Raw genomic sequence first — 14,490 nt, forward strand, 5'->3', positions numbered from 1 at the left:
ACAGTGAGTTCATCAGGTTGAGCATCTCAATAGGATCCCTTTCAAGTGTCAGCATTTTTGTCCTCACTTTCATTTCCATTAGGACGCTAATTACACTTTTCATGCCAAGTCTGAGTCCCCACTATCCAGTTATAGGCTTATAGCCTAATCTAGTTTTTTTATTATTCATTTTATGTGTATGAGTGCCCATCCACATGTACACCTGTATGCCAGAAGAGGACGTCAGAATTCATTACAGATGGTTGTGGGCCACTATGTGGTTGCTGGGAATTGAACTCAGGACCTCTGAAAGAGCAGCTGGTGCTCTTAACTGCTGAGCCATCTCTCTAGCCCTGTCTTACCTAGTTTTTATAATTAGGTACAGTAAAACATAACATAACAAAAAATACAAGTCATAAGATGGTCCATGATGTTTTGAAGTATATACGATTGGCTACAGCTACATATAAAAATTTATGTTTGATGGGTTGGACCAGTAGAAAATGATATCCACTTAGCTTAAACCTAACAAAACCCAGCTCTTCTTGGTAGAGATCCAGAAGCCACCACTGAATCCCGCTGAGTGCACTAGCAACATTCTTGAGTGCAGGCAAAATGAGCTTTAATTCTTTGACTAAAGCACTGCTCTGTAGCTAGAGATGTAGACACGTAAGGGTGCATCTATATAGAGAGGTTGCTCACACTTGCAAGCACACACACATATTAGAAAATAGTCATTTTTTTTTTCTTAAGAATAGATGTCAGTTCTCCCCACAGTCTAGCCTACTTGTTCTCCTGGTGCCTTTTGCATGGTGTTGAGTCCTAATGCTGTCTCCGCGGAGCACTGGACCCTTTAAGTTCTTCTTTTAATGGGCTTTCAATTTTCTCTTCTATTGCTGGCCATCATTTCTTTTTTCTCATAGGATCTAGGTCAACCCCTAATCCCTTTTTTCATGGCTTCTAGTATTCCTTGGACTTAGCAAACAGGACAGCAAACTTGCAACATTTTTAGATAAAACATAAAAGGAAGTAACATCTAGCTTTGGTGGTAAGGATCTCTCCTCCAAGACCTAGTAGAGACTTTCATTGCTTGGCTTCAAGGTCACTAGCTGCTGATTCTAAGTTGTGTCCCAAATGTACAAGGCTGATGGACAGATACTTGTGAGACCTCACAATACAGAACCCAAAGTGGCCAGTCTGACATACAGTTGGTTGTACAACCAGAATTATTCTACTTTAGTTAGAGATTCCTTGTAATTCTTTTGTGTGTCAGAAGCACTTTAACCATTGACCTTGGGTCACTTGGCAATTGAGTCAGTGTTAGTAATTCTAGGTGAACATAATTCCACTTATTTTCCTATGTAGGACCCATTGTTGCCCTTCTTAATAAAATCTTCACAGCTTAGATAAGACAGTTCATTTTATATCTAATCCTCTATCCTGTGAAAATGCCATTGTATAAATCAAAGGCGGGGCAGTGTGCTGCACAAATCTAGACTCATCTACAGACAGATTTTGATGTGAATGTTAACAATTTTTCATGTCAAAATATTTAAAAAGAAAGTTTGTAAATCCACGTTGGTACATAATTATAGAAAAGTGACTTTAGCCTCAATATTTTTTCCTTTCAATACCACTTTCCAGTAATTATTAATAGTATGCCCACTTATACTCTGACCCATTACACATTAATAAAAAGATTGTAGCTTTAAATCTTTATAACTCTATAACTAAAACGTGTAATGTCCATGACTTAGAATTGAATGGACTTTTGGCCTCCCATTTTAAGTGTGCTTCAAGCACACTTGGATTTAGTAGATGTTTCATTGATATCACCTAGTAAGGTAACACTGCTGGCCATTCAGTCTAGCTGACTTCTAGTTCTGTGCATGTGAAAAACAGATATGAAGTATGCTTGAAAGCTGTGTCCGATGGTATGTAGACTTCCCTTGATTCTATGAAATTAAAGTCTAGAACCATGAGTCCATTTATATACGGACTTGATTCAGTCAGTTAAGGGATCTGCTTCCCACATAATGTGTCTTTCCCCATGTGTTACCAGCTTCTTGTCCACCCCCAAATCTTTCTCTGAAAATCTAAACCTATTAGTTCTTTCTCCCATTGGCTGGTTTTGTGTGTCACCTTGACACAAGCTAGAGTTATCACAGAGAAAAGAGCCTTCCTTGAGGAAATGCCTCCATGAGATCCAGCTGTATGGCATTTTCTCAATTAGTGATCAAGGCGGAAGAGCCCATTGTGGGTGGTGCCATCCCTGGGCTGGTAGTCCTGGCTTCAATAAGCAAGCAAGCTGAGCAAGCCATTAAGTAACATTCCTCCATGGCCTCTGCATCAGCTCCTGCTTCCTGCCCTGTGTGAGTTCCAGTCCTGACTTCCTTTGGTGATGAACAGCAATGTGGAAGTGTGAGCTGAATAAACCCTTTCCTCCCCAGCTTGCTTCTTGGTCATGACGTTTTCTGCAGGAATACAAACCCTGACCCATTAACAAAAAAAATTTTTTTTGCCTTGCAAAGTACTCACTGAAGAATTCATTATGCTTTTTCTGTAAGTTATTTCTGTTATAGGTGTTTTAAATAGCTTTAAAGATCTTGTTGGATTAATATCTGAAAACAAAATATTTTACCTTTCTGGATTTAGTCTTCTCTCATGAATAAATTAAAATTCTAATAAATATATCTGTCATTGTGTCTTAGTGAAACTTGCCCATGTTTGTTTGTTTGTTTGTTTGTTTGTTTATTTATTGTGAAGTGTGGTCTGTCCACATTGTCCACACTGATCTCAAATTCAAAATCCTCCACTTAGTCTCCCAAGCAGCTGGGACTGCAGATGCCACCACAGCCAGCCCCCATGCATATATCTTAAATCTTAACTACCAGACATAATCATAATAACTGTATACATTCTACTGTACTTTGTTTATAGAAAATGAAAGCAGAGATACTGAGAATAACAGTAATTTGAACTCTGTCTAATGCCTGGTCTTGCTTTCCATAATTATAGAAAACATCCAATGAGCCAGATTCTTTAAATAGCATCATTCCTTCCTTCTCGAAGTATGGGCTTCTGTTTTCCACATTTCTACTCCATGAGTAAATGCACAAGACCCAGTACAACAATGCTCCTACAAAAAGAGTGGATGGAGCTTTAAAATGTATTTACTTGGAACTAAAGATGAAACTGTGTGTTGATTCATAAAAGAATATCCACAGGTCAGCCTGTTTAACTCAACACGTGCCCTGAATAACAGCCCTGTGTAGCTTTGTAATTTGGAAAATGTTCTTTCCATAAAGAGTTGAGCTTCTAAATTAAATGTAACCCACAAAGTATGCATCTGCTAAAATTCTGTAGCTGTGAGATCTATGCCCTCCACTTTTCTGAAGTGAAGGCAACCATCCCAACTCTAGTCATGTGATTGCTGTAGTTCAGCATCTGGTTACCATGCATGAAGACGAGGGGTTTTGGAGAAGGTAGTCTGAATATCTTGATTTAAGAAATTAGAATGAATATAGAAAATGAAGTGAGGCAGTATCACTTGAGGGAGAAGGAATGAAAGAATAGTTTCTGTATTCTCTTTCCCTACTTCTTGTTACAGCTTCTGTGCTCTCTTCCCCCTCTTCCTGTTATGTGACTATATTCTTTAGACATGTAAACAAACATCTACTCACCCCAGTTAGGGAACCAATGACAGACCAAAGTAAAGATACCACTGGTGTCCAATTTGGTGAACCAATGAGCTTTATTGAGGTTACTTATAGGAAGAGGGTGAGGGGAAATGACTCCAAGACAGATGCTTCACCAATTCCACCCTAGCATGGGTGACAGCTCATGAAATCTGGAACCCTGGAGCATATAGCAGCTAAGTTACAGAGTGTCTTTCAGGAAGCTCAGGTGGTCTCTTGTCAGCTAAACTGGTCTACAATTCTTTAAGGCAACTTGGCTTGTCTAAGAGTGTCACAAGGCTGCCCTTGCTGCTTATATAAGCTTGGGAAGGGATGGAGATAGTGTACCTTGTCAGTTTCAGGGACTTCCTGATGCTTTTGAGTTGTTTACCTCCTGAACTTAAGGAGCTTCCCTATGTAATGAAGCTCCTTCAGAATATCCTGTGTCTTAAAACAGCTTTTCTCTGAGGTGGACTATAAAACAGAGGAAATTGTTAAACAACCCCCCTCCCCATCCTACTCTTTCCTTCATGTTTCTCATTTCCCATCCTGTTGAAAATTATTAGTAGTTCATAGGGCAAGAAGTACAATGACCCAAACCCCATTCATCCTATGTGAATGACAGGAACACCCAAATCTTGCTTCTTCTGACTCAAGAACCAGACCCTGGATTACTCAGTTGGGGTGAGAAGCAGGTGGATGGTGCTAAGCCAGTGTGGAGAACATGGGAGCTAGTATGGAGAACATGCTTCATGTGATATTAAAGTCAGGCCCCAGATAAGGGATATGGGTTTGACTATACCAGTTCCACATGTGGACATGTTACTTCCCACTGGGAATTCGCATTATCAATCATTGATACTGTTTCAATAATTACAGGAGCTAAATAAGTCTGGTGGAAAGTCAATTGTTTGTCTGAGGTTTTGTTTTAACTCCACATTCTTTTAAACATCCCTAGGTACCAATGAGTTTATTCCACACCCCCCTCAAAAAATGTAACAAGGTATAATAAGCCTTATTACTATGAAAAAAATATGGATGGTGTTTTAGTCATTGCTACCCCCATCCTCTGTAAACTGATAATTTTGAAACAGCAGAAAAGAAGAAACAAAGAAAAGGGGAGAGAAAGAGACCTTTTATGTATGTGACTGTGTCTTATAATTCGGAGAAGCTTCATCTTAAGCAGGACACGTTCAAACCAATGCACATTAACTGTGCATTGCTAAAGAGCCGATGCAGACTTGTGGTTTAAAGGGCTCTGAGTCTGATTAGTCTGTAGTTAATTAACGAGCAGTTAGAAGTCAGCACCAGAGAGCCCAAGGTTGAGAGTTAGCTTTCTCTGTGGGCAGTCACTGATGGACACCTCATCCCAATTCAGGTGACTTGTTATTGCTGATATAGAACAGAATGTGGGTGGATTAAGGCAAAGACCATTAACGAAGCAAAATCACTGCACATATTTGGTCAAAATGGCATGCTCCAAGGTTAGGGAGATTTGAATGGAACACAAATGAAAAGTCTACCTTTACTCCTCTATTAGAATACTCTAGGCAAAGCATTTCACTTGCTAAGTCTTAGTGTCCATTTATCAAACGTGGATGTTATCAGCTCTCTGAGGACACAGTATGGACTAAAGAGGATACAGGTACTCGTCTAACCAGGATGGGGAGATCCTTGGGTCTGTCTCCCTGACTAGCTCTGGGGCTGGTCCTCATGCCCGGCATGTTAGTCCTTACCCCTCTGTGCTCTGGCAATGCTCTCTGCTTGGCCCTCTCCAAGGTCTGTGCATTACAGCTGCTTCCTCCAGTCATACAGCTGGAGAGGGCAATTTGGTGAGCGATTTCATTTACTTGAGAACACACTTCAACTTGATGGTTCTGTTAACGGGAATCACCAGGCACTAGGAGAAGGCGAGAACCTTACAGTTATGTGCACAGAAATTAAGTGGACTTATTAGATTGGCAGATATTGCCTCAGTGGGCCTCGAGGTGTATCTGAGTGTCCATATGTCTTTCATGTTATGGGGGCTGTCCATTTTGTTCTTGTCCTAAAGTCATTCTCACACTAGTTCCTGTGAGTAACACCGCTGACTCTCTCTTCACTTATAAGTTTGTTCCGCTCCTCAGAAAGGTGTGGGAATAATAGGCACCATAAAAAAAGGGGGGGCCCGGCATACAAATTATAAGTAAGATCAATAAAAATATGATGGAATGATGCTTTTAAATTCTCCTTCTAAAATTATTAGCTCATCTTGTGGAGAGAAAAATGCAAATGTGGTGCTAATTATGAAGATCCATCTGTTACACTTAAAGTACCATGGGAGGGGAGAGCTAAATTGAAAGCTTTTCTGCAGTTCTTTGCCGTCTTTGAAGATGTATTTTTATTTCCATTTCAAGCAAACGTTGATGACCTCTAAGGTGGCACGTCTGCCTCAAAGATTCTGCGTTGCCATTTGCGGAAGGTTGTTCTCTTATGCCGTTGTTTTTGGTTTGATATATTCCACAGCAAGTACGTGGGCCGCACTCAATGTCTGCTTAGTGGACACTTGAATAATTACTTGAAACGGGATGTTAAATAAATTATAAACAGCAAGTACTCACTTCCCACAAGCCCCTAAGTACTTATTCAGGAAGTTTGGCATTGGAAACCCTCTACCTAGAGATTCCAAAAGATATTTATTAACAAAAGCTTATTGACAATCTGTTCCCTAGTAACCCAGTAATTCTGTTCAGGTCAAATCTAGTCTTGAGTCAGGAACTCATCCGAGGTCTTAGGTTTGTAGTACTGGTTACTTTCCAATCGATCTTCATTAATGCCTGCCTGCAAGTCCTCTCTACATACTGCTAATGCTCAAACCATACTGCTAATGCTCAAACCATACTGCTAATGCTCAAACCCACGATATTCTTATTCTTGAGTTCTGACATTGTGCAGTCTACAAATGGAAATTTGTAAAACTATCAATGTAAGGGGAGAGAGGAAGATACTAAAGACTGCTAGTCATCTAAAAGGAGAGAAACAGGGGCCTGGGAATCCAGGCCTGGGTGTGACTATGGGGACTAAAGGTGCAGGCCTGGGGGTGAACAGGAGGTGGGGGTGTGTGTGTGCTGAGGGTTCAGGTCTAGGTGTGAACATGGGGCGGGGTGAGAAGGCAGATCTGGGTGTGAACACAGGAGGTGGCAGGGTGCTATTTCCCTCCAGAACTGAGCCAACCATTACAGATGTAGGTACCACAGGTCCTGTGGTTCTTAAATGAAATGTTGAGTTGATGTTGGCATTTGAGAGACAGTTCCTAACTATGCCAGGTTGGGGAAGCAGTGATTTACAGATGTTCTAACAGCATACACAGGCACATAGGCTATGGGTTTTACCCAGACCTGTTGGACTCTGATGGCTTACACATTGGGCAGTCAATATGTGTGTGCACCCAGAATACAAGTTATTCTAATATCATACAATCTATGTGGCAACACTTCCCAGCTGCCACTGGCTATGCAGTGGGGATGCTAAAATCCCAGACTCCCTTGGGAAATGGCAATGATCAACTTAATTTGATGTGTGACCAGCTACAGATGCGGTTTCTTAAAGCAGAACATGGAGTGCTCTAATAGATAATTGTTAAGTATTGCAGATAGCCGATGCCTTGTTTCAGATGAGACTTGGAACCCTTGAACCTGTGACCCAGAGGCTGACGTTGTGGAGTAGAGATGAGCGTGTTAGGAAGCTCTCTGTCAGGGAGCGAACGAAGGGAAAGCAGGAATCCGCTAACAAGGAAGTGGACAGTGAACCGTGCTTTCTTCTCTCCACCAAAGCCGTTACCACATTTGACTGACTCACTCCCGACGTTCGCTTGTTGATTTAAACAGTCTGTGCTCATTTTATAAAACTGTAACAAAATGCCAAGAATAAAATTACTTACTACTTCACAACTTTGCAGGTCCTGTGAACATTAGACATCTCCCTTCAGTCTCTCCTTTTTTAATCTATGAGATCTTTTTTGGAGATATTTCTGGAAGTATTTCTCAGAATATTTAGCTACATAAGGCTCTTGTGCACTACTGGTTCCCAAACAGCTTGCGTTCAAGACTGTTTTGTATGCTTGGAAATTGTTGAAGACTTCAAAGAACTCTGGTTTATGTGTGTTATGGCCTCCTTACTATAAAAACTGACAAAACCTTAATACTATTTTTATTTATCTCTGATCTACCTACCGTCCATCTCTCACCTGTCATCTACCTATCGTCATCTGTCTAACATCTTATATTCTCTTCCATCACACCGTGGAGGGTGGTACCCAGCTCACCTGACAGATAATGGCCGTCTCCTGGCATCCTAGCTCCCTCCGAAAGGTTACTTTAGGATGATAGAAATACACTTTCAAACTCTCAGGCTCTAGATCTTATTTATTCTTGCATTTCCTTTAACACACTGTGGTGGTTTGTATTCACTTGGCCCAGAGAGTGGCACTATTAGGAGGTATGGTCTTGCTGGAGTAGGTGCATCACTGTGGGTGTGGACTTTAATATCCTAGATCTAGCTGCCTGAAAGCCATTATTCTGCTAGCAGCCTTCAGATGAAGACACAGAACTCTCACTTCCTCCTGCACATGCCTGCCTGGATGCTGCCATGCTCCTGCCTTGATGGTAATGGGCTGAACCTCTGAACCTGTAAGCCAGCCCCAATTAAATGTTGTCTTTGTAAGAGTGACCTTGGCCATGGTATCTGTTCACAGCAGTAAACCCTAACTAAGAAACATATAATGGGTCCTTTCTTCTGACAAAATGCCATGTGAGCAAGATAGTACATCAGGCACTTTGTGAGTCTCTAGCTGGTGGCGCTGGCAGAGACACTGTGTAGGGAAGATGGTTCTTCATGTCATTGCAGGTCAATATGGGTCTCTGAAGTGAGTGGTCTGATATAATGACTTGCCACCAGCTGGCTAGCAGGTCTTTCCAAAACTGGCCATCTTAGAGGCTCTGTATCAGCCTCTGACCTTGGCAGGGTGGGATTTCATAGCAACTGCAGCAGCTAGAGGAGCCTTGAGAATCAGAGGGTACCCATGTTTGATTCCCACTGACTCTCCACCTTTGCCAATGTGCCCTCTTGGTCCCCTTGTACCTTAGGTTGTTGTAGCGAGGAGCTAGCTGGCATCCAAAGGACAGATAGTGCTGTGTCCTTGCCTCTTGAAAACATATGCTGTGCGTGTCTGTATGTGTGTGAGTGCATGCATGCGTGTCTGTATGCATACCTCGGCATGTGTGTGGAAGTCCGGGACAACTTTATAAAGTCAGTTCTCTCCTTCCATCTGCACAGTGATTCTGAGGATCAATTGCAGGTCATCAGACTTGTGTGGCAAATAGTTTTACCCACTACACCATTTGCTGTGCCACCATCACCTATTTTTGATATATTCTTGTGTGTATTTATATGAGACCAAGGCTATATGCATTGTGTCCACATCCATACCTCTGCGTGAATACACTCCTGCACCATATCCTCACCTGTGTCATCACCTGTGTCAGTTGTACTCAGATATGTGCTCAAATGCTACTCTGGATGTCTCTGTAAAGATAGCATCATACAAAACTAACAATTGATCTGCATATTGACTAACTGATCAGATTACTTTCCACTGCACAATTATGTTTTGTGTAGTGTTCTGAGTAAAAATAGATAAAATATATCATAGCAATTCCAAGTATTATTAAAATTAATGTATTTTATATACTCTCCCACCCAAACAGCAGACTTATTTCATAATTTTTGTAATCATCATTTCCTTGACATTTCTAGTTTAAGAAAGGAGATCTAAATTGCCAGATCTGTCTGAACATTCAGTTTGTTGCAAAAAGTTGCTTTGACTACACACATGACCGAAATCCGGAGCTTATACATATTTGCAGTTGCAAAAAATAAGCAGTATATTAAATAACATTTTCAAATAGTTAAACTCTTTTATGATTCCACTGGACAATTTGACAAGCGGTTGTCTCTTAAAGTTTGATTGGTGTCAAGCCCATTTTCCTCTCACTGTGGTGAGACGTAGGGCATGTGTCAAATCCACCACGCCAGCTCACCGTCAGGAGGAACCCTTACCCATCTGTGGTTTATAATGCCATGTACTAGTCACTCTTCTGACTGGTATAGTTTCCCAACATTTATACATATCATTTTGTGACACAAAATTATATCTACTAACAGCACTAGTGACCTTTTCTTATCAGTCTCTCACTACAAATTAGTCACCAAGCACACAACAGACAATTTTTTTTTTTGGCTTGAAAGTTTATATTCTATTTTTAGCAATAAAAAGGGTCAGTCAGCCCTGTGCTTGCCACAGAGAAAGCATTTATCAAGTACTCAGGTCTGAGCAATATCATACTGATACTTGTACTGCAAGTGAAAAAGATATTTTGTGGGGGAGAAAATGGACAGGAAGAAAGCAGAAAGATCGCCAAAGCAAGCCCAGGTCCAGTTACCTCATCCAAAAAGGAAGACTAAGAAGTCCCTGTTTGATTGGAACATTTAAAGCGAGCACATTTCAGGACTGACACTAACAGATGTCATTTTAGTTTGTTTTATAAAGGGTGTTCTTAAGAGACACTGGCATTTCCTTTATGTTCTCAGGACGTGGAGGAAGGACGTCACACATGTGTCACCTCACACTTCGCTACTCAGCAGTGTCAATGTGATGAACAGAAATAGCAATTTCCAAGGTTTCTCCCAGTCCTCACTCTGAAAACCACAATCTTTAATTGAAATTTCATATCTAATCCGTTTTCTTCCTCTGCCTTTTTTGGGGGGTGGGGAAAGGGTCATTTTTGTGAGTTTTAGAAAATCTTCTTGGAGTCTATTCTTACAAGTGGTAAAAGCCCTTTGAAAACAGCCTGGGACCCCCCTTCAGAAGTTAAGTACCATGCAACTACTCCTAGGCATAGTCCTATAGTAAAGAAAATATGCGTCCATGTGTAGATTTATATATAAATATTTATTGAAACCTTGTTCGTAATAGCGAAGACCTAGAAACAGATGTTATCAGCAGGTGAACGTATGAGCCAATCTTGGCATCTCCATATCTTGGACCGTTACCAAGCAATGACTGGATGAGGTATTCATATATGCAATATGGGGGATGCTTGGGATAATTACTCTCTGTGACTCAGGGCCAAGATTATGCACTGCATTGTTTCGTTTACACTCTCTAGAAACCAATCAGTGTTTGTCCCTGGATGAGGCCGAAGTCTAGGTGGGGGAGAGTGGTGGGAAGGAAGAAAAGTACAGCAACAGAGGGAGGGATTCAGGAAGGGAGGATGATAAGTTAAAGTTGGCACGAAGGCGCTTTGAGAGCTGACAGACGCGCTCATTATCCTGACTGTAGCCTCGGTTTCACGGGTGTATATCTGCTAACGCCACCAGATTATATGTGGTAAAGCTGTGTGCTTGGCTGTGTGTTACCCCTACCCTAGTAAAATCTGTCTAACATGGTTTAGGAGTGCAGAATTAAACAGCAGTTCCGGTATGCAAATCGACTGAGAGATTATCCTCTATGCCTTCTGAGTTCTCAGAAGTTATCTGGGGGTGTGTAAGCCCTCTAAGACATGATCGTCACACGGTTCCAGATCTCTGAAATTATACCCAGCTCTTTTCCTTAGCCTGGAAAACTGTAGCAACACATTTTGGCTTCGTAAAACAATCTCCGTGATATTGGATCGGTCATTGTCTCGCTGCTCATTTATGAGAATGTAAAGCGGCACGTAGCAGGTGATAAATTCTAACCCACTTTGCCGAGTGCCTTGCTCACCAGCCTTGTGCTTCACACTCACGCAGCGTGGGTGGGATCTCACTGCCTTCATCATGGCCGTTGGTGTGAGATGGTAGGTAGCTTGATGAGTATTTCTCTTTCATCCTCGGTGTTTAATTGCTTTTTATACAATTTTCATTTATTTATGCTATCTTAAAATTTGATTCTTCCTGGCCATGCCTGTGTTGCAGCAACTTGGGGGAGAAAGAGACAGGAATTTGGGCGAAACTGGGCTATAAAGTTGCAGACCAGGCAGAACTGGATAGCAAGACCCTATCCAGTCCCAAACAAGGGCTTTGCTCAGTCAGTAAAGTATTCGCATGCAAGCACAAAGCCCTGAGTTCGGACACCCAGCACCCGAAGCATAAAAGCCTGACATGGCGGTGGGTATCTGTAACTTTAGTTCTGAGGGAAAGGAGCAGAGACAGATGGGTCTCTGAAGCTCATTGGCAAGCCGGTTGGTAAAACAGCCTGCCTCAGAAAACAGTGGTGAGAGCGGTCAAGGAATGACCCTGGATGACCTCCAGCCTCCTCATGCAAACACACATGTGTCATGTTCACTTGTGTGTACAAGTCCATAACCACCCCCTTACACACACACATATACATGCCCCCCCCACACCATCAAAAAAAAAAAACCACAAGAAAAGAGAAATATTTCATTCTCATAAATAGTGATAGGGACCATAAAAAGGAAATCTAATTTTTCTAATGTTCACCAAAGGTTAAACTTTTTTCAAAAACTTTCATTTTCCTGAGTTGCTTCTCATGAATGCAGCTGTATTTTCCTCTGAATGCGTGAGCTACTTCGGGGGTAACTGCAGCTTTGGTGAGTGCTGAGCATGTGGTCTTTTAGAATTTGTTACCCGTTGTATCTATTTACGGATGCCGGTACCGAGAAGTTTCACTGCCTTAGTTTCCCCTGTTGCAGCTCAAGACACTGCCATGCTTCACCTGCAATGAAGACACTTGATGCCAAATAAACCACCGAGAAAGCTCTGAGCTGAGAGAACGTATTTTAGTGCAGAACCTGTGGCTGCTCCCCCACTCCGTTTCCTCCCTGGAGTGGACTGTGCCACACTGATTCTTCAGAATCCGTCACGGCTTGCCGTGGGGCACCCCATTCGCTGCTATATGTTCAGGAAACTGTCAGAGGAACAGGGCTTCCCTTAAAACGGATCCAGGTTCTTGCCTATCAATTACCGAACCCTAATTGTCCCTGAAGATGTCTGCTAGAAGTGGCATGAGCTGGGGTTCCGGCACAGGATTCAAGCAGTACTCACGAGAGAGCGGTAGCAGCAACCCTAAGCCAGCCATTGGGGCTCAGCCCAGACTTCACTTTACGGCACCAGTGTGGCGTTTAGTCTACCAGACTCTTCCTCTGGTCGCTTTTGCACGTGTATATTTTACCAGGTGACAGGAATTCAAATGTGTTACAGAAGAGGGTTTATGTATAGCCAGCCTTTCGACCATGTCAGTCTGAGCCTTGTCCTGTTCTTAGGAAAGGCTCCTTCCGTAGGGCTGAATGAATTGACAGCTGATGGTTTCCATTAATGATCTCAGTGTTTACGGTGGGGTCAAACTTCCATTCTGTTACCAGGGAAGCCTGCCAAGCGACTCTCTTCATTTAGAAATGATGATCTTTTTTAGAGTGAAATGTCTGATTTTGTACTTTGTGAAGCAACACACTGTCAATGAAACCTAAATGATATTGAAATGGTTTTTAAATTATTTCAGTATGTAGGCTCGGTCATATGCTACACTCTAGTTCACCACAGTACATGTATGGTTAGAGCACTGTGAGCCCGTGCTATAGTGGTAGAATTCAGTATTGGATGGTCTTCCTAAAAAATTAAGCTGTCGTTTGTATTTTTGTAAAGTATTTTAAAGGAACCATGTTTATGACTGAGGAATTTAAACTAAATGAATATCATGATCTAAGAATAAATGTTGTCTTGGAATTTGCCGTTCGGCCTGATGCTCCTCAAACAGCAATTTTGGCAGCGAAAATTTTAATCTTAGTGTTGTTTTTTAATCTTTCTCTGTGATTGACAGCCTGTCTTTAGGGGACAAACAGAACATTGGACAAACACACTTAGGATCCCATTCTTTGTCTGTCAGTCTCTATCTGTCTGATCTGATAGACAGTTATTAGCTAGACCACCAGAAATAAAAATGCCTCCCTTGGCAAGACAGAAATGATGGATCATGGAGCCTTTTCAATGGCATCGCAAAACTATTTCCTAGATTGGGAGAGAAAAAAAAGTCACATGATACTGATGTTTGTGAGGTCCAACTGCAGGAAGAAAGAGAAAGAGAAATCCTCCCAGGACAAATAATTTCCTGACTAAGAAAACAATGTGAGAACGTGTGGGGCAAACACGAACAGGAGAATCTGCAACAGTGTGTGTGTCTTGCCTGTGTTCTGCAGCCCCTTCTGCAGAACATCCTCACTCTTGTCTGGCTTGTTCGTCTCTCCCAAGTGTCTCACCTCAGAGAGAAATGCAATCTGTTCAAGCTTCTCAAATGTTCTTCTGAAAGCTTTCTGAGAAGAAGCCCCTTCCTTCCCTACTTAGAGTCTCGAGGTGGTAATTTTGGACCTGAGTGTCTCCGGGCTCCTCAACCTTGATATTCACAAACCCATCCTAAGAAACGAGGCTGGATTAACTCATGGTTTTGCTGTTGGAACTGCTGAGCTGGTTTCTGGCAGGTGAGAAGGAATTTCTTCCTGAACAATCCTTTGGCTTGGAATTTTTATTGAGACATAATATTTACATGTGCATTGGATGTGATATAATAATAGAATATAAATATTCAATTTACATTGGTCAAATCAAGGTAAAAATTACTACCGTCTCCTACGATGGTAATTTTTCCTGTGTGCTGGGAATTGTAGTGATTATAAAATGTACTGTAGGTCGTTACAACCAGTATTTAACTCTGATACAGGAAGTCAGAGGAATTCCTCATGTTTGACTGTTTCTACTAATCCCTCATCTATTTCATGTGTCTCCAGGCCTGGTGTCTAGTGCC

General features: G+C 41.7%; 1 protein-coding gene and 1 long non-coding RNA gene across 4 annotated transcripts in view; both read left to right on the forward strand.

Annotated features, from left to right (window-relative positions):
* Positions 1–14,490, forward strand: part of Lhfpl6 (LHFPL tetraspan subfamily member 6) — a 197,931-nt gene that overhangs the window by 119,523 nt on the left and 63,918 nt on the right. The window lies entirely within an intron of this gene.
* The window catches only part of LOC120100819 (uncharacterized), a 105,013-nt gene that overhangs the window by 62,367 nt on the left and 28,156 nt on the right, over positions 1–14,490 (forward strand). For all 3 annotated transcript variants that reach the window (XR_005500954.2, XR_010064281.1, XR_010064282.1), the window contains exon 1: positions 1–14,490. This exon is cut by the window's left edge and continues 62,367 nt beyond it; it is cut by the window's right edge. This is a non-coding gene — a long non-coding RNA (uncharacterized LOC120100819).

This window comes from Rattus norvegicus, chromosome 2 (genome assembly GCF_036323735.1).
Source record: "Rattus norvegicus strain BN/NHsdMcwi chromosome 2, GRCr8, whole genome shotgun sequence".
In the NCBI taxonomy this organism is placed as follows: Eukaryota; Metazoa; Chordata; class Mammalia; order Rodentia; family Muridae; genus Rattus; species Rattus norvegicus.